This window comes from Phasianus colchicus, chromosome 8 (assembly GCF_987193195.1).
Source record: "Phasianus colchicus chromosome 8, bPhaCol1.hap1.1, whole genome shotgun sequence".
Classification (NCBI taxonomy): domain Eukaryota; kingdom Metazoa; phylum Chordata; class Aves; order Galliformes; family Phasianidae; genus Phasianus; species Phasianus colchicus.
Window position 1 is genome coordinate 10,170,216 of NC_143443.1, and position 23,128 is coordinate 10,193,343.

General features: G+C 36.8%; 1 long non-coding RNA gene across 1 annotated transcript in view; it reads left to right on the forward strand.

The window, feature by feature from the left end:
- The window catches only part of LOC116234991 (uncharacterized), a 419,872-nt gene that overhangs the window by 142,431 nt on the left and 254,313 nt on the right, over positions 1-23,128 (forward strand). The window contains exon 7 of the long non-coding RNA XR_016468730.1: positions 10,152-10,212. This is a non-coding gene — a long non-coding RNA (uncharacterized LOC116234991). The remainder of the gene's footprint in view (positions 1-10,151; positions 10,213-23,128) is intronic.

Genomic DNA, 23,128 nt, shown 5'->3' on the forward strand with positions numbered 1-23,128 from the left:
TATTCTGGCTTGCTTTTTTTTCTTTCCAGAATGGTTTTAGGATTTACTTTTTTTTTCTTCCAGCTTCCTGCTGCTTTATGGTACAGCAGTTTTGAAGAAGCTCTACTGTAGTAACAGATGTTGCGTGTTGAGTGGGGTGAGATTGGTGGTCCTTGTGAATCTCCATTGACAGCTGAGTTTCACAGGGTGCAGGTGTCTTGCCAGCACTGCTCTGCCCTTCTGCCCTGGGGCTAACATGGCTCTTATCTTTTTTGACAATTTGGATTTTCTGGGAGGGAGGCTGCCAAAAATGAATTACATCATCAGGAAATTACGTTTGTTTTTTTTTGTTGTTGTTGTTGTTTGGTTTGGGTTGGGTTTTTTTGGTAGTGTACACTAAATATTTGGAAGCACTTAAATTATCTTTTAAAATTATGTTAAATTGATGCAGTAGTCTGGGCAAACCAGTGTTATGAAGTAGAAAGGCAGCACTGTGTGTTTCTTCAGTGTATTTGGGGAGGCTTAATCCTGGATGGAGTGCAAAAGTCCTTTCAGGTTGCAGGAGGGCTCTATGTAATGAGTTGTGGGGTGCTTTCCCAGGGATTACAAAGAGAAACACGCATATAAAGCAGGAAAGCAGAGTGTAAATCTCAAGTTTTCTGAAGTGCATTGGTAGATTTCCTCATGCTTTCACCTCTGGAAGCGTTTGGAATTCCAAGTGAAAATCTGGTATGAGGAACGTGTTTTTGGTGTGGTACGTCCCCATAAATGTGTTTGTCTATGGTGAAGAAACTACATAACTTTTATCTCAGATTGCCTTACAATGTATCTTCTGAAACATCCTTTCAGACACAAAAGATGTTATAAAATAAACCCGTGTACAGAAAATGCTAATTTTTCTATATTTGACATCAAATAAAATATTTCAAGATAGCAGCCCAGTGCTAGGCTTCATTGAAATTATATTTCCTGTTCCTTCCGGTCCTTTAACCAGGTGGGCAGAGCTTCCTTGATACCTGCAGTGTCCTTGAGTGAGAGCTTTTTACCTGAATGTTATATGGGGGAACGGGGAGACGTGGAACAGACTTTGCTTGGATATGAGTGCAGTTGGGGTTGGGAGGAATATGAAGTGCATGTTTTTCAGATCAGTGGTTTTTCAAAAAACATTTTTTTTCTGCTTTATATACTGCATTCTTCTTCCTTATTCTTAAAATTATTTTCAGGTCCACTTGAAAATTATCACATAAACCCAGGACTGTGAACTTGTTTCTCTTTTGCCAGCCCTTCTGCGCTTTTAAACTTTGAATTTGAAAACAGTGTGTTAAAAGCTGGCTGTTTTGGTAAATGCTTTCATTGTTGCATACAGAAGGAAACTGATGCACAAAAAATCTTTCATAACAAAACTCAATTATCTTTAGTAAATTTCTGCACATTTCAAAGGCTGTGAAGCCCTGTGTGGGCCTTGAAGTGTTTCTCTACCTGGAGCTAATTATACTTCTCTGCAGTATAATTAGGATGGGTTCTGCAGTAAGAGTGCCCAGGGAAACTGCTTTGGGGTCACCTTGACTGATGCAGTTTCAATAGGAACTTTCTCAGATTTCTCTGGTAGGAGGACTGGATAAGTGCTGTTTAACTGAACCCAGTGGTAGTATTTCCTTGCTTCCATATTTCATCTTTAGAATGTGCAGGCTGGTTCCCTCTGCATCTTGAGAATTCTTGCTTTGCCTTTTCGTTGTATTACAATGCTGCTAATATATCATGCTTTTTAAATTTCTTTATATTTTTTTAAAACTCATACTGTCAAATATTGGGACTTAATAAATAGAGCTTGCATCTAGATAAAACAGTATTGCAAGCCTTAGAGACTGTGCCTTCTCTGCCAGCATATTGCTGTTCTGTCAAGAGCTGCAGGTGAATGATTTAAGTGGATTTTATTTTTTCCATTGGTGGACTGGGGCTTATATCTGCCTTAATGTAATTCATTCACATGAAAGAGGGGAAAATAGAATGCAAAATATTTTCCTAAAAGACCACTAACAATTTTCTTGCTCAAATGTGTGGACCTGTCAGTTATGTGACTTAAGATGTCTGCTGTCCTCAATTCCTATCAAGTCCATATTCTTAACACTAACCATTAGCATGCTTCTTCCTGCAAGTGTCTTCTGTTTGCCACTGTTGCATACAGGAACCTTGTTGCTCTTCTTGATGGGACGAAAGAAATGTAATAGGTATGACTGTGGGCTTTGCTGAGGTTAAAGATTGTCTTTGGATCTTGGACTCTGTTGTAGTATCTCCAAAGACAGTCTCATTAAACAGCTAAAAGTGATTGTGAGCCTTTGTACTTCATGGAATGTGTTGTAAGATGTCCTAGTAGGTGGCAATTTCTGCTGTCTTTATTGCAGTTAACTTCACTGTTCTCTATGTATATTAGGAGAGGTTTTTGTAAGAGACTTATTTAAACACAAAATTTGTAATACATCTGTATATAAATGTGGTACCTCTTGTGACGGATGACCCACTGGCACATGCAAAGAGTTTGATGTCAGTCTCATCAAGACTGATGATTGCCAATTGAATTTGAATTTAGCACAGGAGTAAGGAAAGGTACTCGGTAGAGTGATAAATTACATCTGATAGGAATCAATAATCCTCTGCCAGTTTCTGTATACATTCTTATTGGAATTATTAATGTACAGAGCCCGCAATATTTTATAGTATTATGTGTGGAAACAGGAAAGGATGTGTGAATGTGGTTTAAAAGCGCAGGTAAGTGATAGGATCTTGTAACTAACAATTACTTGAGCATGCTGTTGAAAGTTAACTGTATCATTCTCCAAGAAAGAGCCAGATTCCCAGAAGAAATTCAGTAAGTTTAAACTCAGAACAGCAAGAAAATAACAGCAGTACCACAATGACCTATAGTTTTGTTCTTTCTTGAAATAGAATGGATCATCAGACATCTTACAGATTTACAACTAATAATTCATAGAGAAAGTTTTATTTTAATGATACTTAGCTTCAGTCTTCTTTGGGAGGCGGGGGTGGAAACCAATCAAATTTCCTCTGCTTGAATTTTAGATGTGTTTTTAGATTTTAAATTTGTCTTTCTACGGTTAAAAGTACTATTTCAGGATTCTAAGAATGATAAATAATAACATAATTTTAATAAGTATCGTGCTTTGTGTTTTCTCAGAGTAATAGCAATGGATGTTTGCATTGTCAAACTGTGCCTCAGTGTAAGATAAAGCCCTTGAAAGAAGCTTTCCCTGCATATTTTTACATTAGTTCTGATTATCTTCAGTCCTGCTGTTTGAATTTCCTTTTGGCATCTTATTTCAACCTAGTGCTCCTAAAGTGCTTTCAAACAGAGCGCACTGGAGAGAGATTTAATGCCTCAGAAATGGTACTTAAATGTATTTGTACAGTCCTGAGCAGAACACTCATATACCAGGGAGCATATGGAAAGAAGGAGGTTCTTTTGTTAAAATTCTGCTTCCAAATTGGGAAGAAAAAGAAAACCTTGCTGGATTTCTTCAGCTCTGAGTGAACTCTTCCAGCTCTCTGCCAGCCACATCAGCCTGCTGGAGATCACTTCTGAAGAGTGAGAACATTCTTCTGTGTAGTGAATTTCCATTGAAGGGCTCTTAAACATGGGGAGCCTAGCCCTATTATCTTTTTGCTACACTATTGTAACAAAAACAGGTTTTTTTTAAGAATGAAAAATGAAATTGAATTTCCAGTCTCTCTTACTTGTTGAAGTTAGATGTGCTGTAATGACCTAAGAGCTTTTGGCACTGAAAAGATGTAATGTCCTTCCACTCTTCTGCCTATGTGGCTTCAGTTCTGTTCATCTGATCTTGCAAAGAATTGATTTAGCTCACTAAGGCTATAGAGAATTAATACAAGAGGAAGTGTGATTGATTTGCTGGTGTCTCACTGAGTTGAACAAGTATTGTGTGTGGTAAAGTAAGTTGATACATGAGTGTGGGAGGTCCATCCCAACCCAAGCCATTCTGTAATTCTATGAATTTGTTCCAGATTTTGTAACTGATTTTGCATAGCACATAGCTCTATTTTAAAAGTATTAAACAAAAGCCTTGTGCTATATAATGTGCTTTCTGTTCTCTCCAAGTAGGGCTTGGAGAGGCTATTTATTTTCTGGCCTGCATTCTCCTAAGCCAGTTGACACTATTTTGGATGATACAGTTATTGAGTTCTATGGTTAAAATTGGATTTCCTGCTTCACAGGAGAGTCTTCCTTCTATTTTGTCTGTCATTTTTGTCACCTAAGTGACAGTGGTCCGCAAGATAAATGAGACACTTGATTCATTTGTTTTCAAATCTCATCTAATGATTTAAACTGCCATATAGCTAATGGTTTCTTCTGAATGTAACATTATCTATTGAGATCCTTGATAGAATTTAAATAGTGAGATAAGGTGCAAGGTATTAGAGATCAACATGAATTCTGAAATCTGCCTTTTGAAGTTCACCCGCATATTTACAACTTTGTCTTCTTGTTGCCTGTCAATTAATGGATTATGTATGAATATGGCTGCTGGGTGATTGGCCAGACTTGTTCTTCTTCCCTTGACTTCACTGAAGTTGCTGCATAACTTCAGTTACGTGTGTTATCAGTGTGTTATCAGTGTAACAGCAATGCAGGTCGGGTCCCGTTACTCCTTTCTTGGAATCTTTTCTCAGCATCACATATATTCTGCTTGTGACATGGGATGCCAGATGCCTTCACAGATAAGATTTATGTTTAAATATAAAGGCAACTTTGAAGACTCCCTGGGTGTTAGATCACATGATTCATTTATACTTTCTTCAGTCTATACTTATTTTATATAAATTCTTTTTTTCCTCCCTCCTTGTTTGGTAATGCACTGATTTGAATGCCTCAGATTTTGAAATATTACTTACTGTTAGTTTTTGACAGAAAGAAAATTTTTATTTTCTATTTTTTTGGCATTATTTCTTACTGTTTTGTTTATTTTTATTAAATGCATGCATGAACTATCACAGTGCAGAAATATTTCTTTTTTTATATATATTTTTTTCATCCTTATTATTCTTCCTGGTTCCCTAATGCTTAATCATGTTGGGTTAATCCTAAAGGACAGAACAATATTAAAACAAACAAACAAAAAAATCCCCCATTCCATGTTTTTAATTGTCTAAAGCTCCAAAACTGTGGTCCTCTCTGTACACACAGATCACAATGTGATTGTAGGCAGAGGAATAGTTCATGTCTTTGACTTCTGGAATTCTTTGAAGCTGTTAAACTGCATTAGCCTTCTGTTGCTAGTAAGCACTTCAACTTCCATCAGTTAAATTTCAAAACAATCTGAGATGAGGGAAGACAATGAGAAGATGTGTCTTGGGTAGATTTACATGGAAGTACCAACTTTGATGAATAAACAAATCAAAAACATAGGATTTTAGATTTTGGATTTTCAGAAGATTTCTTGCACATCTCTAATGTCATTTGAAAGTGACAGCTTGTTGAATGTAACATGGTACTAAGTCTGCCTAGCTTAAGCTTGGTTGGGAGGGCTGTTGAGTTAGGACCAACGGTATACTTGCTCTTCCTGTTATTCTTTTATTCTGAACTATTGGACTAAGTAAAATCTCCAGGGAAATGAATAGGAAAAATAGTTAAGCACAACTTGTTAAAAAAAAAATGTGGACTTTTTGCACTGTTATTATATTGAGAGGAAAAATGCCAGGCAAAGAAAAGGAGAAACCAAAAAAGGATTTTGGTTTGGTACAAATGTAGTGAACATACAAAACAAAACTGCATAACAGCAGCAAAATGTTTTGTGCTTGGTTAGAACCATGATGCTATTGGGGTAAATAAGGCTTCACAGAGTAGGGCACTAAAAAAAAACCAAAACAAAATATAGGGAATGCAAGATTTCAGAGAAGAGGTGGCAAAATAACTGTCCTAGGTCTCATACTGTGGAACCAAAAAGTGACTGTGTATATTTTGTAGCTTCTCTGATTTTTCAACAATACATAAGGACAGTGTGTTAAACAGAACTGAGTCTTTAATTACATTTTAGCAGTGGCAGGAGGTCAATAATAATTGTAATAAGAGCATTTGTGACAAATCAATTATATAATGAAAGCGATTATAACATCATTAGAAGTTTGATAACCCAATAACTTTGTAATAATTACTTCTCTGTTGCTCTTAGGGAATAATTTACCACAGGAGCTGCTGGAATTTTAGTCATCAGGACTACAGCTGTATTCATATTAAAGGCATATTTGAATCTCATTATTTGTTTGAACCTTGTGGATATTTGATATGCAAGGACATCAGAAGGATATGCTACCATTCATTGAGACCTGTAAAGGTTGGATAGTTGGGTAGAGAGGAACTTAATGAGATTCAGCAAGGGCAAATGCAGAGCCAAAGGCAGCTGGGAAGATATAACCCAGTACAGTTTAGGGGCTGACCTGCTGGAGAGGATCTCTGCAGAGAAGGCCTGGGGTGTGGTGGGAGACAACAGGTGGACTAGACAGGAAACAGGTTGGCCATGAGCAAGCAGTGTGCCCTAGTGGCCAACAAAGCCAATGATATCCTGGGGAGCATTAAAAATCCATTGACCTGTGGCCAGCAGGTCAATGGATGTGATCCTTCCCCTCTACTCTGCCCTGGTGATGCCGCATTTAGAATACTGTGTCCAGTTCTGGTCTTCTCAGTTCACAAAAAATGGGCAACTGCTGGAGGAAGTCCAGTGGAGGACCATAGGTAAGGGGCCCTTATGAGGAAAGGCTGAGAGACCTGGGACTGTTCAGTCTGGAAAAGACTGAGAGAGGATCTTATCAGTGCTTCTAAATATCTAAAGAGTGGGTGTCAAGTAGATGGGACCAGGCTCATTTTGATGGCGACCAGCAATAGAACGATGGGAAGCGGGCACAAACTGGAATGCAGGAATTTCCATCTGAACATGAGGAAAAAAATTATTTACTTTGAGTGTTACAGAGCAGTGGACTGGGCTGCCCAGAGAGGCTGTGGAGTCTCCTCTGGAGATATTCAAAACCTGCCTGGCTGCTTTCCTGTGTGACCTACTCTTGGGTATCTGCTTTAGCAGAGGGTTGGATATATTATCTCCACAGGTACATTCCAACCCTTACGGTTCAAAGAGTGGTCAGGCACTGGGATGCCCTGTCCAGGGCAATGGTGGAGTCACCATCCCTGTTGGTGTTCAAGAGTCACCTGGATGAGGTGTTATGAGATATGGTTAATAGTTTAATGGGTAGTAATGGTGATAGGAGGATGGTTGGACTATAGATGATCTTGTACATCCTTTCCAACCTTGTGATTCAGTGGTTCTGCGTGATTCTGTGATTGGATTTGGAAGAGTAGTTAGAGAAATGTGTTTCTGGGTCCCTAGGTTTAGAAATACAACTATAAAGTGCCCTTAAAACAGAAGGATGATGGGGAGGTGTTTCTGATACTTGGTTTTGTTTTTTGTGTTGGATCAGTTCTCTCTTGATCCAAAGCAAGGGGAGGGCTGTGTAAAACAGGAGAACATAAGAACAGGAGGCTGCTTTTGACAGCAATATGCAAAGGTTATATCCAACACAAAACTGTACATTATTTCATTTCTTAAAATTAACTTACATTCCCAAATCATGTCTGAGATCCACCACTTCCCTTCAGCATGGTACACATGGTAGAAACAAGCTGTGGACAAGGTGAATGCTTTTACCCTAAGGCTATCTTTGCCTGCAAATTTTGTGTGAGCTTATGAAAATGTTTATCTAGCTGCTCTGAGTTCCAGGTCTTTTTTCACTGAAAATCAGACTTGGATTTTGTTGAAATACAATTTAAATGTGACTGACAAACGTGGCAGAACAAATTCTCTTTTTCTCAATATCTTGCATACGTGATAAGAGCTGGATGTATTTCTCCACCTTCACCTTTTTCCCTTTTTGTTAACTGAAGAGCTTTGGTGTCACCTGTTCTTACTGATGTATGTTTGTTGGCAGCTAGAAAACAAATTGTTTTAAAAATACCTAACAATTAAGGAAGGGAAATCTCATCACCAGATAAGAAGGAGGATTATTTGGAATTATTGAAATCTGTCATGTTTATCTTAATTTTGTGACATCTAGAATTAAAAAAATAAAAATAAAAAAAATCTGTTATTTAAGCAAGCTTGCAATTCTTGTCAAGATTCTTCCAGTACAGCTTTCAGAAGCACCGCCTGATACTTCTAAAGTAAAAGAAGTGGTGACTTGGGATTCTTAAAGCTTATAATGTAAGACATGGTGATATATGAAAAGGTATTTTTGAAAACGTATCTCAAAAATACCAGGCTTTCTTTACATGAAGATAAAGAATTTGTTTAAACTTTTTAAAATTATTTTTTACTTCTATATGTTGGATGGAACTAATTTCTAGGAACTGTGCTTATGAAAGCAAGTAGGGGTTGTGATGTAAGATTAGTGTGATAATAGGATTTCTTATTTTTGAAATTGTCCTGGTGCAGTGAAGAATGATCATTGTCTTTCAGAAAAGTTTGTATTTCACGACTATTGGTGATCATAAGGAAAAATTTCTAGTTCTGCAAATACAGTACATTCTCTAGTCACAAACATTTTCTAACCTACAATTTGAATTTAAATCCAAAAAAGAGTATAAGAACAAAATTATGTGAAAAAGTCTTCATTATTTCTGGGCCCGTTGAGGCAAAACAGTGTATATTGAATTGATACAGTTTCCTATTCATTTTCATAATTACATTGGAAGTTAGTCTGTGTAGCACTTAAGCGATGTTTTTGCTTGTTAGCCAGTTTTTGTGAGCTGTTATGTTTACTTTGTAAATATGAACTTTGTTTTAGAGATGTCCAAAATTTTGCCTGTGGTCTCCTTCAGCCTAGATACGTTGTAGGCAAGTGTAATAGTGAGTCAGAACAGTAAGGCTAGAATTGTAGTGCTGTCTTGAGAATTAAAGTAACCAATTGTAGTGTATGATTTTACTTATCTTCAAGAGATGTATGTTGTATCCTTTCAGAAATGCAATTTTCTAGCTCCCAGGAATATAGCTGATGAAATGAAGGAATTGCGTGATGTCAGTGATCCACAGGAAGAACATCCTTTTCTATTCTTATTTATATGTACGTACTGGCACACACCTGTATGGGAACAATTTAAAATGAAGCGTGCTAAAGAATTGAGGCTGATTTTCTGTGAGAAAGCAAAATACAGGAAACAAACTACAAATCTCAGATCTCCCACTCTTTTCCCAGGAAGTAAAGATTCAGGAAGCATCATGAATTTTGTACCCTGCGTTCAGTGTGCCAAAATGTTTGTCTTTGTTTGCATTTAGTGCTGGTAAAGTAGACACTGCTCTGAGTTCCACTGGTATTTGACTTTTTGCGTCTTGCTTCCTACCTAAAATTTTCCAAGTCTCTTCAAGTTATTTTCTCCCTTCAGGTGGCTAATTGTTTAAAAATAAATAAATTAAAGCCTTTAGAGCCTGCAGGAGCCTATTAAAAACTGCTCTCCTGATGAGGAATTTTTGTTTAGACTTTCAGCTGAGATTTGTCAGTTAATCAGCTTTTAATTTGATTAATATATGACATATTGACTTTGTTTTGTTATAGGTTCTCAGTCAACATATCAGAAGTACCAACTTTAATTTATCCACTTAAAATTCTAACTTCATCAAGCTGTTATCTTTCTGGGACAAACTTTTAATCTCATCAAGTTAGTCAAGATGCATTTTCTATAAACGTACCCAGGCTGGCATTAATTGCATTAACATCCTTAATTCTATGTTTATGAAAATATTACTGGCTTATAATCTATGTAAATTACTACACAGACTGCAGAAATACTAAACAAACAAACAAACAAACAAAAAACAAAAAAAAAACAAACCAACAACAACAAAAAAAACCCTCTGGAGATAGTTTTTTATTCTGGTTTCAGAATGATTTAATTTTTTTTTTCTTGTTTGTTTTGTTTATTTCTTTTGGACATTTGATTCAAGTCAGAAGATGCTGTAATGTTTTTAAACATTACTAGTGCTCTTTTGCTTTGAATGGAGTACTTAGTTTTGAGTAGGATTGGCAATAGGCACGTGTTTACTAATCAGTGGAACATCTGTCTCTTCCTGCCTCAGCGGAGTTCTTTGTGTTTCTTACAGGTTGTAGATAAATATTCACTGAAGTTTCAGGCTGTGACCAGAAGTGGCACCAGCTCTGAGGGTGAGAGGCTTATCTTTTCTGTTTTGTTACTCTGGACACAAAACGTTTGTTATGGCAACAATTGATGCCTGGTTTAATGACAGTAGTGCTAACTTCAGAGTGTTTTACCTATTTTATGGAGCTCTTTGGCAGGAACTTTGAAGTGGATAAACTTCATTCCTTGGAATCAATCCTTGTTTATTGCACTGAATAAATTCAAATCAAAACTCTGGTTTCTGGTTATGCAAAATCTGGGTGTTTTTTTTTCCAGAGAAAAGTCTCTTTGAAACTTATGTGCCATGAAACAAGTAAGAAATTATTTTATGTATGTCTATGGTATCAGAACATAACTTTTCACATGAAGCAATCTGTCAAAATATGGTGATTTTTTTTTATTATAAGCACTGCTTGGATGAAAAACTAATTGAAAGCCAGAGGAAAGAAAGTAATTGAATACTTAAAGCAGTGTGCAGATTTTGAAGATATTTAGGCAACTAAAGTCTTGTGTTTTCTTGCCTCCTATAAATGAAATTAATGGAAAGAGTCTGGATGCTTTTTTTAACATGCCTTCAGGAAATTTTTTGTTTTGAAGGCTCCTAAGTCAAACATTAGTTCCCTCCTAAAAGGTAAGTTGGATATCATGTTACTGGGCATTTGCATTAACTAAAATAGAAAGTGAAATCATGTTCATTGTAGTTGCATGAATATCATTTTGCCAGAAGAACAATGTGAACATCTCGCTTTCAATAGGAACTGTAGACTTTGGTCATACTTCCATGATGCTTCTTGTGGATGCTATTTTCCCCTTTTGATGTTTTTTTTTTTTTTTTCTCCTTTCCCTTTGCAACACATGGAAGAAAAGTATTTTCTGAATTTTTCTGAAATGTTGGACTACTCATGCTCATGCCTGTATTCTGAAATCTCTCCTCCCCCTCTGGCTGGAGAGGATCTGTTTCACTTAGGATATTTCTGTTAAACTTCACTGAAGACTGAAAAATAGCTTGCAGCAAAGGGCTGCTGTTCATCCTGCCACACATCCTATGGTAGCACTGTGCTAAAAATGCTGAGGGAGAATCTGCAGTACAGCTATATGCAGTACAGCATATAACACTGAATTGCATCTTAGGGGGAGGTTTTTACCCTGCTTTTATCTGCCTAGAGATTAAAAGTCACGTGTAGCGTCTGTTCTTTATTGTCTAATTCCTGATGTGTTAACATGAGGCACGTGAGGTTGTATATGCTTAAACTGGTAGTAACAATTCAGTTATATATAGTTTTATACAGCTGAAATAATTCTGTTATTTTAATATGATTCTATATTTTGATTTTATTGCTAGCCCATGTTTCAGCTGTCTTTGTAATGACTGAACTAATTTACTGCACTGTGACTGGATTTCAGAAGACAGTGAAACAAGGAAGCAAGGGAAACTATTGGAAAAATAGAAATGTTTTGAATTAGGTGAAAATTGTAGAATGTGTGGAGCTTTTAGATTAAGATTAAGTAATTAACTTTTCATGGACTTTTAAAAACTCTGAAACTGCAGTATGTGTTAGAATTAACTTGCGTATTTCTCTGCTCCCTCCAGTGTAAGATTGCCCTCTCTTCAGTGCTTTTAATAGTGACATCTTGGTCAGATATGTGTTTGCTTGTAATGGGAACAGCCACTACCACTTTCTGAAATATTCCAGAAGAGATAACAGGATTTTTTCTACTGATAGTTTTAAAAAACATTTTTAAAAACTAATTCTATTTCCTTTCATTTCATTTAAACCTGATTAAAATAGTGCAAGTTTTTTGCCTTTAAAATCCCTTCCCATTTCTTTTCAATTCAAGAAAAGATTTGCGTGATCCTTTGTGAGGGCAGGATAAGCTTTTCACAGCTTAGATAGAACAATGGAAAGATGTAAGGGATCTCTAGAAGCCCTTGTATCCATCTCTGCATGCAGATGGAAGCAAGCTTAGAACATGTTGTTCAGTGAAGTCACCATTCAGCTTTAAAGATAAAGACTGTGATTTAGTGGCCCTGTTTGATTCTGTGTTTCTTTTCATTTTTTGACACTGGCTTTGTTGCAAATTAGATCACTTGGGAAGAGTAATTAGGGTTTAGACACAGGAACCTGCCTACTATTAGGAAATCATGAATTTATTATCCAGCTCACAATACTTAATAACAGCCTAATAGAGTTGTGCTATCTCATCTGCTATACTAAACAGGGTACCCTCATGCTATATTTCCTGTTCGTCTCTTCTTTCATCACTTCTGGAGTCCTCAAGTTGATGATGACTCTTGGCTAGGTTGAAGAATTGCAGAGAGCCCCCACATTCAAAATTGTCACTTAGAGGTGTCCCTGATGTACAGTCAGCTCCCCTCGTTTTAGATTCAGTTGGAAGTCTTTTATGTGCTTTCTGTAGCAGTTCATCTGTTTGTTCTTTACTAGTCTGTAATTTTATGCTATATCCAAATTTTATTGTGTATAGTACGCTTCTGATAGTACTTGATATGATATATTCCAAGATGTACCAAACAATACTTAGATCATGTAATTTATGTGCAAAGGGCAAGACAGAAGTTAGTTGCATATTGCCTTCTTTATTCAGATCATACACACTGTCTTTGAGGAAAGCTGGAAGCTGGCCGCTGATGATGAGGTTGAAGGGACCCCCATTCTATTTAGTTTGAGTACAGTTCTGTTATGAGAGATGTGCGCCAGCAATTTGAACTACTGAAAGAAATCTATTGATATTGATTTGTTTGCTATACTTTATGTACTTTTCTTATCTCTGTAGTAATTATTGCACAGTCTCCTTTTGTAATGGATGGGTTTACAAGTTTATAGCAGTGTCCTATGCAGTGTGTGTTCCGTATCTCTTTAACTAAGAAGAGCACAGATTTCACACTGGGAGTTGAAAGAGTGTTCAGCATTCCTATTAAAGGCTTAGGGCATGTTATTTACAACTGGGATGTTATAATGTAATTAATAGAAGGTAGCCAGAGAGCACTCTTTGACTAACTGATTTAAGGTAATTGAGCAGCAGACAACCTTTGCTAAAAATGTCAATCTATGAATGTGATTCGGGTCAATAGCAGCAGTATCAATTGCTTCCAGAAATCAGGTCACTGGACTTTATTCAGTGCAGTAATTTAGGCTAGTTTGTGTCAAGACAACAGATTTTTTCTTCTTCTTCTTTTTTTTTTTTTTAGCCTAGTGCAGATCACTTGTTCATTTAGAATCTTTCAGGCTTCAAACATTTTGATGAGCAATTGAGTGATTCAGACTAGTATGCAAAAGTACTGAAGAAATGCTAACGTCATTAGTTAACAGTGTGAATTCACAATTCTCTGCTATGCCACTACATCTTTTACTTGTTTGCAGTAAAATCTACAAATTCAAAATAGTTTTGGGACAGCTAATCTGAAAACAGAATTTATTCTTGTCTCATGTTATGAATTACAGAAATTCATAGAACCATGCAATGGGCAAGAGAGACAACATAAAGTACGTCGTTGTTGTTAAAACTTAATAACATTCCAGATGTATTCGGAGAAAGAAATCACAGTAGTATCAATTTTGGTTTTCATCTTGCGTGCTTTTTAGTTTTTTTAATATGATACCATAAATTTTCTTATCTGCTTAATGCTATTACATGTGAACAGCAATCTTCACCTTAGAGCTAATAATTCATTTTCATGAATTATTCATAACTAACCGAGAAGAGATAGAGAGAAAAGTTCAGCCAAAGGTGAGAGGACATATGGCCTATCAGGAAGGGAAGAAGAGAGGGGCCTCTGTTCCTGGCCTGCTCTGTAACCATGAGTGAGTAACTTACCCATGAGCTTTCTCCATTATTTCTCCTATCAGATGCTTCTCTTGGCTCCTTAACCTGTGAGCTGCTTGAAGCAAGGACTGTATCGTGCTGTTCATGTACAGCATGCTGGGGCCCTAATCTCAGTTGAGGCTTCTGTGTATTACTGCAAAACATGAAGAACTAGCATAATTTGTGTGCATCCGTGGGAGGAAGATTTGTAAGATGAAAAAAAAATAAAACAGTTGCGGTGGTAGCTTATCATTTATCCTGGGAGTGCATATAGCTAGAATGATACAGGAAAATTAATGCCCATTGTACTTGCTTTAGACTATGACATTAATGGACTTGCTAAAATTGTAATAATGTATGTCTTTTAAGGGGTCATTCTGGCAATCTGACAAACCACCATCTAGCTCTAACAATGTTTGATCCTCATCCTGAGCCACAGACTTGATTGCATCTCAAAGTCTGAAGTTGCAAAAGTGTCAAACTAGAATAAATTAAGAAATTCAACTGCAAAAAGACAGAACAGAGTGATGAGAGGTTATTGTTTCCAACCTTCTTGTTGACTGAGTTTGCACCATCATTTCTGCCATCTCCTTTTCTTTCATATCTTAGTCTTGCATATCATATTTGTCATGGTAATAATTTGAGCTTGCCCACCTCCCACTCAGAGATGTTTACTTCTTCCCTGTTTAATGCATTGCATAGAACTATTCTCCTAAACTAATCTGTCAGCTTGCTCATAATCCAGTGTCTGACAGGAATGTGGCTGTTAAACACATGGGAGTATAATTTTTTGTATTTACAAGTTTAGGCTTCTGCTTAGTGAAAGCTATTAAAATTTGTGATGCTCTTTCAAAATAGGGGCTTTTTTTTTTTTTCTTCTGGTAAGAGTTGTTAAGAAGCAATTAATTATTACAATCTGTATAACATGCTTTTTTTTTTTTTTTTAAGAACACAAATATAAATCCCCCAACATGTCTGCCTGCTGTGTGGTATTTAAACCTCTACTCCTTGTGTATAAGCACTTCATATACTATAAGCACCTTAGGGTTCAGGCTCTTTTTCCATTTCTCTTTGAACAGTGACAAAGCACACCTAGTACATTTGTCCTTTACTCAGATGTTCCCACTGATATTTAAAATCTTGCATAAGTGTTTGTATACAAAACAAATTTTGCGTGAGGTAAAAGATAGTGTCTCTATCTTGAAGTAGTGATTTATTCTGTGGATAAAGCAAACTGAAATAGTTTGTAAGCTCGGGTGAGGAGGGAGGTTTCATGAAAAATAATGTCATTTTCAGTCAAGCAGTCAGCTTAACTCTTTTAAGAGGGCAGTGATTCATATTCTTGTGGACATAGGAGCATACAAAGCTGAAAGGCTAACTTCTGTCTAAGCATTTAATACTTGAAATTATAATGTTCAAACTGAATACAGGAATACATTTAAGCTTTTACAGGGCAATGGTCCACTTTGCTTACGTATCCATTAGAGGAGATAGTTTATTACACACCAGTTCCCTGCCATTTCTGCAGAACTGCTAGCACAGTGCTTTTTGTGTGAAGAAAGTTTATTGATGCAATTCCTTCATATGCCCTGGATACCAGTTCCTACAAGATGAACTCTTACTCAATTGCTTCCTGAGTTGGAAGAGAGACTTCTAACAGTCTGTCCGTGCTGTCATCACATTATTTACGCTCTTTGGGAAATACAACTGAGGAATAGAAGAGTTAATAGAGAAAGGGCAATTTGTGTAACTTGTATGAGATCCAGCTAAAAGTAAATTTCATTTCTTTAATCATATCTATTCAAATTATGCTTCTTAGCATATCTGTCTTTATGTGGGACTGAAAGAGTATTAGAACCTGTTAGAAATCTAACATATTGTCAAAAAAAATTAGATCTGAACTCTTTCTACCTGTGGAATATTCCCTTCTGATACTATTTACAGAATGTTTTTTAAGTGTAATAACAGGAAGGGAATTTGTCTTTTTTTAGGAACTGCTCACTATATCAGAGTGGTGGGGCAGTTATTTCCAAATCTGTGTGGAAGTGAACTGTATTTGGTAACTCCTGCAAACAGAAAGTGTGGAGGTGAGAGAAGAGTTCTCACTTAAACTGAAATGGAACTACTAGCGTTACAGAGACTACTCAGAATGAAAAAATATTGTGTAAAATACAAGAATAATGCACTTTTCTTTCAGGTTTGTCAGATTTCCCTGTAGTTGCTTATCCTACATTTGTAGCATATATTACAGTAACTTAAATGAATCAATATTGAATGAAGACTTAAAAGTCCTCGTGACACATACACCTTTTCACATGAAGTTGTGGTTTATATATGTTTTTTTTTTTTTCCAGACTGAATACTGTTGAACTTTATTTATAATTTTTTAATAAATAATAGTTGAAGTTGTCATTCAAGCTGTCAGTCATGTTGCTCAGGAAGAACTGTCTTTATTTATTGAGCAGTTATTCTGAAATATACGTTTGCCAGATTGCAACTTTCTGATAAAAGTTCAGATTCAGGCTAAGTTTGTATACCATATACAGAAACTCTTACAAACAGATTTGATACTGTTATAAGAGTTAGCTACCCACATCACACTTCAGTTGTAAATTCCTGTTCATCACTTTCACTGATAAATTCCTGAACTTTCTGGAAGAATTCTGGCAAATTTCTCCCTCCTTGTGCTCAAATCCCAGTGGCATCAGCATGTGCTGTGCTCTGGGCTAAGTTAAATGCAGTTTTCACACAGGAAGAAGTGGGATTTTGGAACAGAGAGTGTATGCTGTGGGAGGCTACTTGTGTTTCTGATGTATGAAAACTTGAGGTTTTGTATTCGTAAGCGGTTTGTTGGAGTGTAACAGAGAAATCTCCAGTATGCTTTGCAGATGGTGTGGTATAACAGACCCAACTGAAAAAACTCCTGTAGAAGTGGTATATCATGCTGTGGTGGTATTTCCAGTACTTTGAACAGTGTAGTGGTACATTTTTTCATGGTCAATCTGTTCAGCTTTGGAAAATTGCTCACCAGCCACTTAGGTTTAAGCACTGTGACCAAGATGTTTTCTGTAACTCATTTCTTTCCAACTTGATCACACAACTAGTTCAGGAAGCTCAGGTAAAGAAGTGTCTGAGAATGGATCAATAAGGTGAACACTCATAAGAATTTTCTGATAAATATTGTCAAACAGCTGTTAGAGGTGTGTTGATAAGGACCTACCAAATGGAAGCCATGTCAATGAAGGAATATCTGCATTCATTTTTATGTGGCACGTGTTCCAGTATATTGGACTTGATAGAAATACAAAGGTTAAAACTGCACTCATTTGGAATTAGGCGTTGCACAGTCAGTCTTTCATGTAGGCCTGAGAAAAACAAAGCCATGGTGGAGATCTGGCTCTATTCTTCTTAGCATATACTAATATCTTTTTCTCAATGTAATCTTCTACCTTGCCTAAATAAACTTCTAAATGCATGTTTTCCTCAAGATGCTCATAGAAGTTTACGTTAGTCTGCAATGTTCAGCAATTCCCAGACAAATAATACCAGGAGAAGTCACTATGAATTGTGTTATCATAAAAGCTAGAATTACTTATTTCCTTTTACAATTTAAAATGTTGCACAAGACACTCCAGGGTAGAAATAACATTTCCAGCTGGCCTGATTTGTGTTACTAAAAGTACAACAGCAAAAAAAGTATTGCCTTTTATAATTTAAAGTTAAATATGTACCTTACTACTAGGGCAATCAGAATGTATTTCATTGCAGTGCCCAACAGGGAAAAAAAAAATGGAGGTTGAAGTGAGAAAACACCTTATTGCAGATCATCCTAGATTGCAAACATTTGGTAATGAAAGTTAGAACTCCTTGAAAATTCATTGGAAATGTCTCTGTTAAAAACAGTCATTATGGAGACTGATCAGATGGCGCAACTTCTCAAGGTTAGTCATGTAAGATTTCTGCTCGTTTTGGCCTTCTGAATTCACTCTGCTGTTACTTTGTCTCTCTGAACAGTTCAACTCTCTCTTGCTAAAATATACAAAAATATAAATCAGCCAAAACCAGTATGCATATAGCATTTGTTCTGCATGTCATGGTGTCCAGATTGGTGGATTTATGCTCACATGGAGGCAATGATGCTTCATATCTTATCATAGTATGTCTAACCAGAGAAGTCACTGAAAAACTGTGGCTGCCATGTTGCATGGCGTGCAAGGAGAAGCACACACTATAGGGCAGTGCACCTTGGCAGAGAGATGCAGCAGACAGCAGTTAAGCTTCCACAAAAGTTTTCTTAGATTTGCAAGACTGAGAAGTCTTAATTAATTTGCTGCCTTAATTGGTTAATGCCATTAACTTCAACTGACTCTGCAATATTAAAGTGATAGAATAAAAGATTGAATAAAAGATAGAAAGGTATTGATAGATATCTAATGCATCCAAACTGTTGTAAGAGGAGTCATCCTCGTTGTTACAGAATGGAATGAAAATGACTTTGCTTTGTTAAGGTATCCTCAAATAAAGTAGTGAATACTAACTTTCAGTGTGTGGATTTCTCAGTATATCAAGCTCATTGATTCCTTTGTGAAATGATATTTGTTTGTGAAGTGCCATAGGTTGCCTACAGTTTACATAGATGAGAAGAAAAAGGAAGAATTGGAGGCACAGCATATCCTCTGAGGTACAACTCACTAACCACCAATGTCGTAGTGGTAAAATAATAGATGGGTACATTTCTCTTTCGGAAGTAGATGAAAATATAAATTCTGTTTAAGCCAAATTAGAATAGGTACATTTTACCCGTAGCCACAATGATTTACAAGAACAATGTTTATGCAGAATTTTGAAGGGGTTTTGCTTATCCTGAATTTCCTAGGTGAAAAGGAAAGTAATGTGTTCAGGATTGAGAACAATTTTTTTTTTTCTTACATTCTGCACTAAAGACCAAGGAAACCTGGTTGTTTGTTATATCTGAATTGACTTAGGTTTTGGTTTTATTTTTTCTTTGTAAGAAATATTCTATGTGATATTCTATGTATCTTAAGTCTGAACTTAAATTTTCAAATTTCAAGTTTCTAAATAATATTCCTGCTAGATTTTTTTTTTTTTTTTTAAATCTTCCTTTCTTTAAAAAACGGTCTACTTGAGACATACATTATCTCTGATCTAAACTCATATTTATATTCTTCTTCTAAATTCATATTAATGCTAGAAACTGCACTTTTTATATTTCGTATGAAGAAGGGACTTTTTCTGGCTTTTCCAGGCATAGCAGTTGTCCAAGTGAAAGAAATTCTACAGAAGACTCTTTGCCTGCCTTTCCCCTTACACAGCTACAGTAAAACATACTGCACATACAGTAAAGCTTTTGATGCTGTTGCTGTTATAATCACTTTACAAACCAGCCACACAATTGGTTAGTAATCCTTCAATAAAACTTTGTTTTGCTAAAAATCTTCTGCAATGGGATTGCCTGAACCCTGTTCGAGGATACTGAATGAATCTGTGTTATGTTTAGTGGTCCCATTGATGAAAGATTTTTGAGCCACATTCATCTATTGAGCGCCAACTTGACCCAGTGAAAGTTTCCTGACATCATCTTACAGGTCTCTTTCCTCGTATCTGTCTGACAGTGTGGTTCTCTATGTCCCTGAAGTGAAGCAGGCTGTATCTTTGAAAGAAATGTAGGAAATTACTTTTCTAGTGGGTTGGACTTTGTTGTTAGGTTTCCTTACCCTTAATTAGCTAGCTTAGCTATGTGGCGTTGTATGCAGCAAAAGCAGAAGAGAAAACAAATGTGATTTTTAGCCTAAGGAGAACAGTGTTTTGGAAGAAAATCTGGAGGTGCAGTAAATCTCTCTAGGTGGTGATATTATTGAAATGAAGAGGATAATGTGTCTTGAGTTAGTGTTACATAAGGGTCTGTCTCTCTGAGTTGTCACAGCCCCATATCCATGAGTTGGCTGCAAAATTGAGCTTGACTTCTCAAATTCCAGAAAGTATCTGCTATTTTTTTCATTTCAAATTCAGAGATCTAGATAAGGGGAATTGAAGGGAAAATTAATACAGAATTAGGCAATATTTCCAATCTGCACTTAACTCTAGATAGGCCACCATAAGCGTCAGTCCCCACGTTCCTGTGTCCCAAAAGCAGCTATGCAAACTTGTTGTTTAAGATTATTTCAGATGCCAAGAATGTGCCACCAGCATTTGCCAGAAATGTAGATTCATTTTTGCCTCTTCTCACTGGAATTCCTGAAGCAGTGGAACCAGCTGTGCTTATGGCACATCCAGTAGCAGAAGGATATATATAAGGTATGATTTATTGCCAGCTTTCCTTACTGAAAAAGTATGTTTCAATTTTGTTACTTGCTGCTAGTCACCCCCAGCTCCTGGGTGTGCTTCTTCAGGACAGCTTATCCCATTGCTTCTGAGAGTCACCTAAATGTGGGGAGGCCTTTGTTCAATTGAATAAATAATGCTTTCTTGTAGAATGTGCCCTGAAAATGGCAAGGATAGCATTCCAGTCTGCAGAACCGTTAAACTGAGTAGATGTTTCTTCTTACTGTGATGAAATAGAAGGCTGGTGAAGTGTTTCTGCTGTTAGCTTGTTAGTTGTTGTCCTCCCTTGCTTGTGAAAGTTCACTACATTTGTGTTTATGTCTGAGGAATGATAGCAGTACCCTGAGTTGCCCAGAGGGGTTGTGAATGCCCCTTCCCTGGAGGTGTTCAAGGCCAGGTTGGATGGGGCTGTGGGCAGCCTGGTGTAGTATTAAATGTGGAGGTTGGCAGCCCTGCATGTGGCAGTGGGGTTTGAGCTTGATGATACCTGAGGTTCCTTCTAGCCAAGGCCATTCTGTGATTCTGTGATAGCCTGAGTCAGTTCAAAAGTAGGGAAGCATTGCTCTGTTGTGAGTTTATTCAGTAGATGACAGTGGTGGAGAACAGTAACTGTGAATGGTCTTTTCTTTCAGTAAGGAGATGCAAGAAGCTCTGCTAGAGCATGGAGATCTGTAAGGAGTCTAAAAAAGAGAAAAACTCAGAAAGAAGGGTGACAAGATAAAACTGTGGCTGAGCGCAGTTCTTATCTTAAAATAGCTAACAGACTGTCTGATGAATTTTGATTGCAATGCATTGGAGAAATAAGTGCTTCTTTTGAAAAAGGAACTGATGCTGGTAGTTGTCATGCTTAAAATGAGTGGTATATTCTCTTGCGATTGTGGTGGAGAGAACATTAACATAAAATCCAGAGTTTTATTTAAGGTTATTTATTTATCTGCTGTCATGAAACAAATCTAATTCACAGTTCAACTCCCATATATGGATTGTAATGAAACTTTTAATGAGAAAGGTAGACTGTGTTTCTGTATGAGACCCTTCAAGCCTTAAATTCTGAGACACAAGTTTGAGACTGAAAGCAGGTTTAAACTTTTCACTGTTGCCACAAAGCTGAATTTACTGCTTTTGACTGAAACTGAATCATCACTGTTGTAATGAGCTGAGATAGAACCTAATCTTCTTACAAACTGCTTCTGCAGTTTGTAAAACTACCAAGAATACATTTTATTTTCTTACATTTGATTTTCTGCTCTGTAGTTATGTTAAGATCACATGTTGATCCTAGAAATCATTTGCAGTGAAAATTTGCATAAAGTGATGACTGTTTGGTTGAGGATATGAGGCTTATTAAATGCAGTAGAAATTTCTTTACAAAAAAGGGAAAAAGGAGCACAAGAAAGTGGTGAGTTTAGAACAGAAGAAATGGTGAACGCTCATAGTACAGCCTGGATAAGTGGATTCTGGATTAGTGGTTGTAATTAATATGAAAAAGTTAAGCATTTTGGTGTCAGTTTAGTATTAGTGTCTGCTGTTATAGGGGCTTTTTGTGCATTTCTGTGCATTTCTGCAGTGTATTCTCTGTTCAGTTCACCTGAAATGAAAGAGAAAAGATGATATGGAGCTGGTTTTACTGCAGTAAAATAGCAGGCACTGTAATCCCAGGGCTGTATACTGTCATTTGCCTATTCTTACTGCTTTTTTGTTTCTCCTCCTTAGATGTCTGATATACCAGGTAGTCGTAAGTACTTTTCTGTGTAGACTGAAAGTGAAAGGTGTGGTTTTCTGTTTCAGCTGTAATGCTCTCTTATTGCTTCTGAACACAAAGAAACAGCACAAGAACTGCTTTTCATTACAGTTCTTTAGGACAAAGTAATCTTGTCAAGACTGAAGATAGAACTAGCCTCTGAGAAAGCAGCGTACTGTGGGCATGAAATCAGTAAGACATCAATTTCTGAATGGTTAGTTTCTCCATGACTAGTTGACAACGACTATTTTTAAGCTTTTACTAATAATTGCATCAGATCGTGATGAACAATGTACTTAGGTGTTTAGAAGTCAGCCATGTATTACCCTTGCTTGATAACACAAGTTTGACACATTAAATAAAAAAGAAGAATCTCTTTGATGCTTCCTGGTTTGCAATGTGTCAGTATTTGTACCTCAGCTGGCTGCTCAGAGCTATCTTCTTGCAAGCAGGATGAGCAAAATCCACTGTGAAGTAAAATGTGATTCATGAAGGGTTTTACTACTGCTTTTGTTCATGTAATTGTCAAAATGAATGTGATAGCTTTGACATAAAGGGGTGGAGGCTGCTTAGCCATATCCCTTCATCTGCACTCGTGGAGGCTAATGTGATAATGGCAGATCTATAGCTCTGTGGAGAGGTGCACATTTCTCAGCTGCAGACACTGCTTCAGCTTCTCTGCTCTGGGACCAGATGTGCAAGTCTAACATCTGCATCCTATTCATTGAAACTGGAAGAAAGCAGTCTTTGGGACAACATGAGTTACTGCTGAGGGACAGTAGGAGATTGGGGTAATGATCCTAATCCCTTCTACCTCTCACTTTTAATCTGTATTTGATTTTACTTTGTCACACTAATGGTGTTAACAGTATAGTTGGGAGTTTCTGCTTTAAAAATGTGAAGCATCTTTTTGATGCTGTAAAGCCATCAGGGATGATAATGTGATACACATAAAAACAAGAGTTTACTCTGAATCGGGAGCTGGTGTGGGACAGCCATCTTTGTCTGAAACAAGCATTGTGATCTCTCTGAGGAGA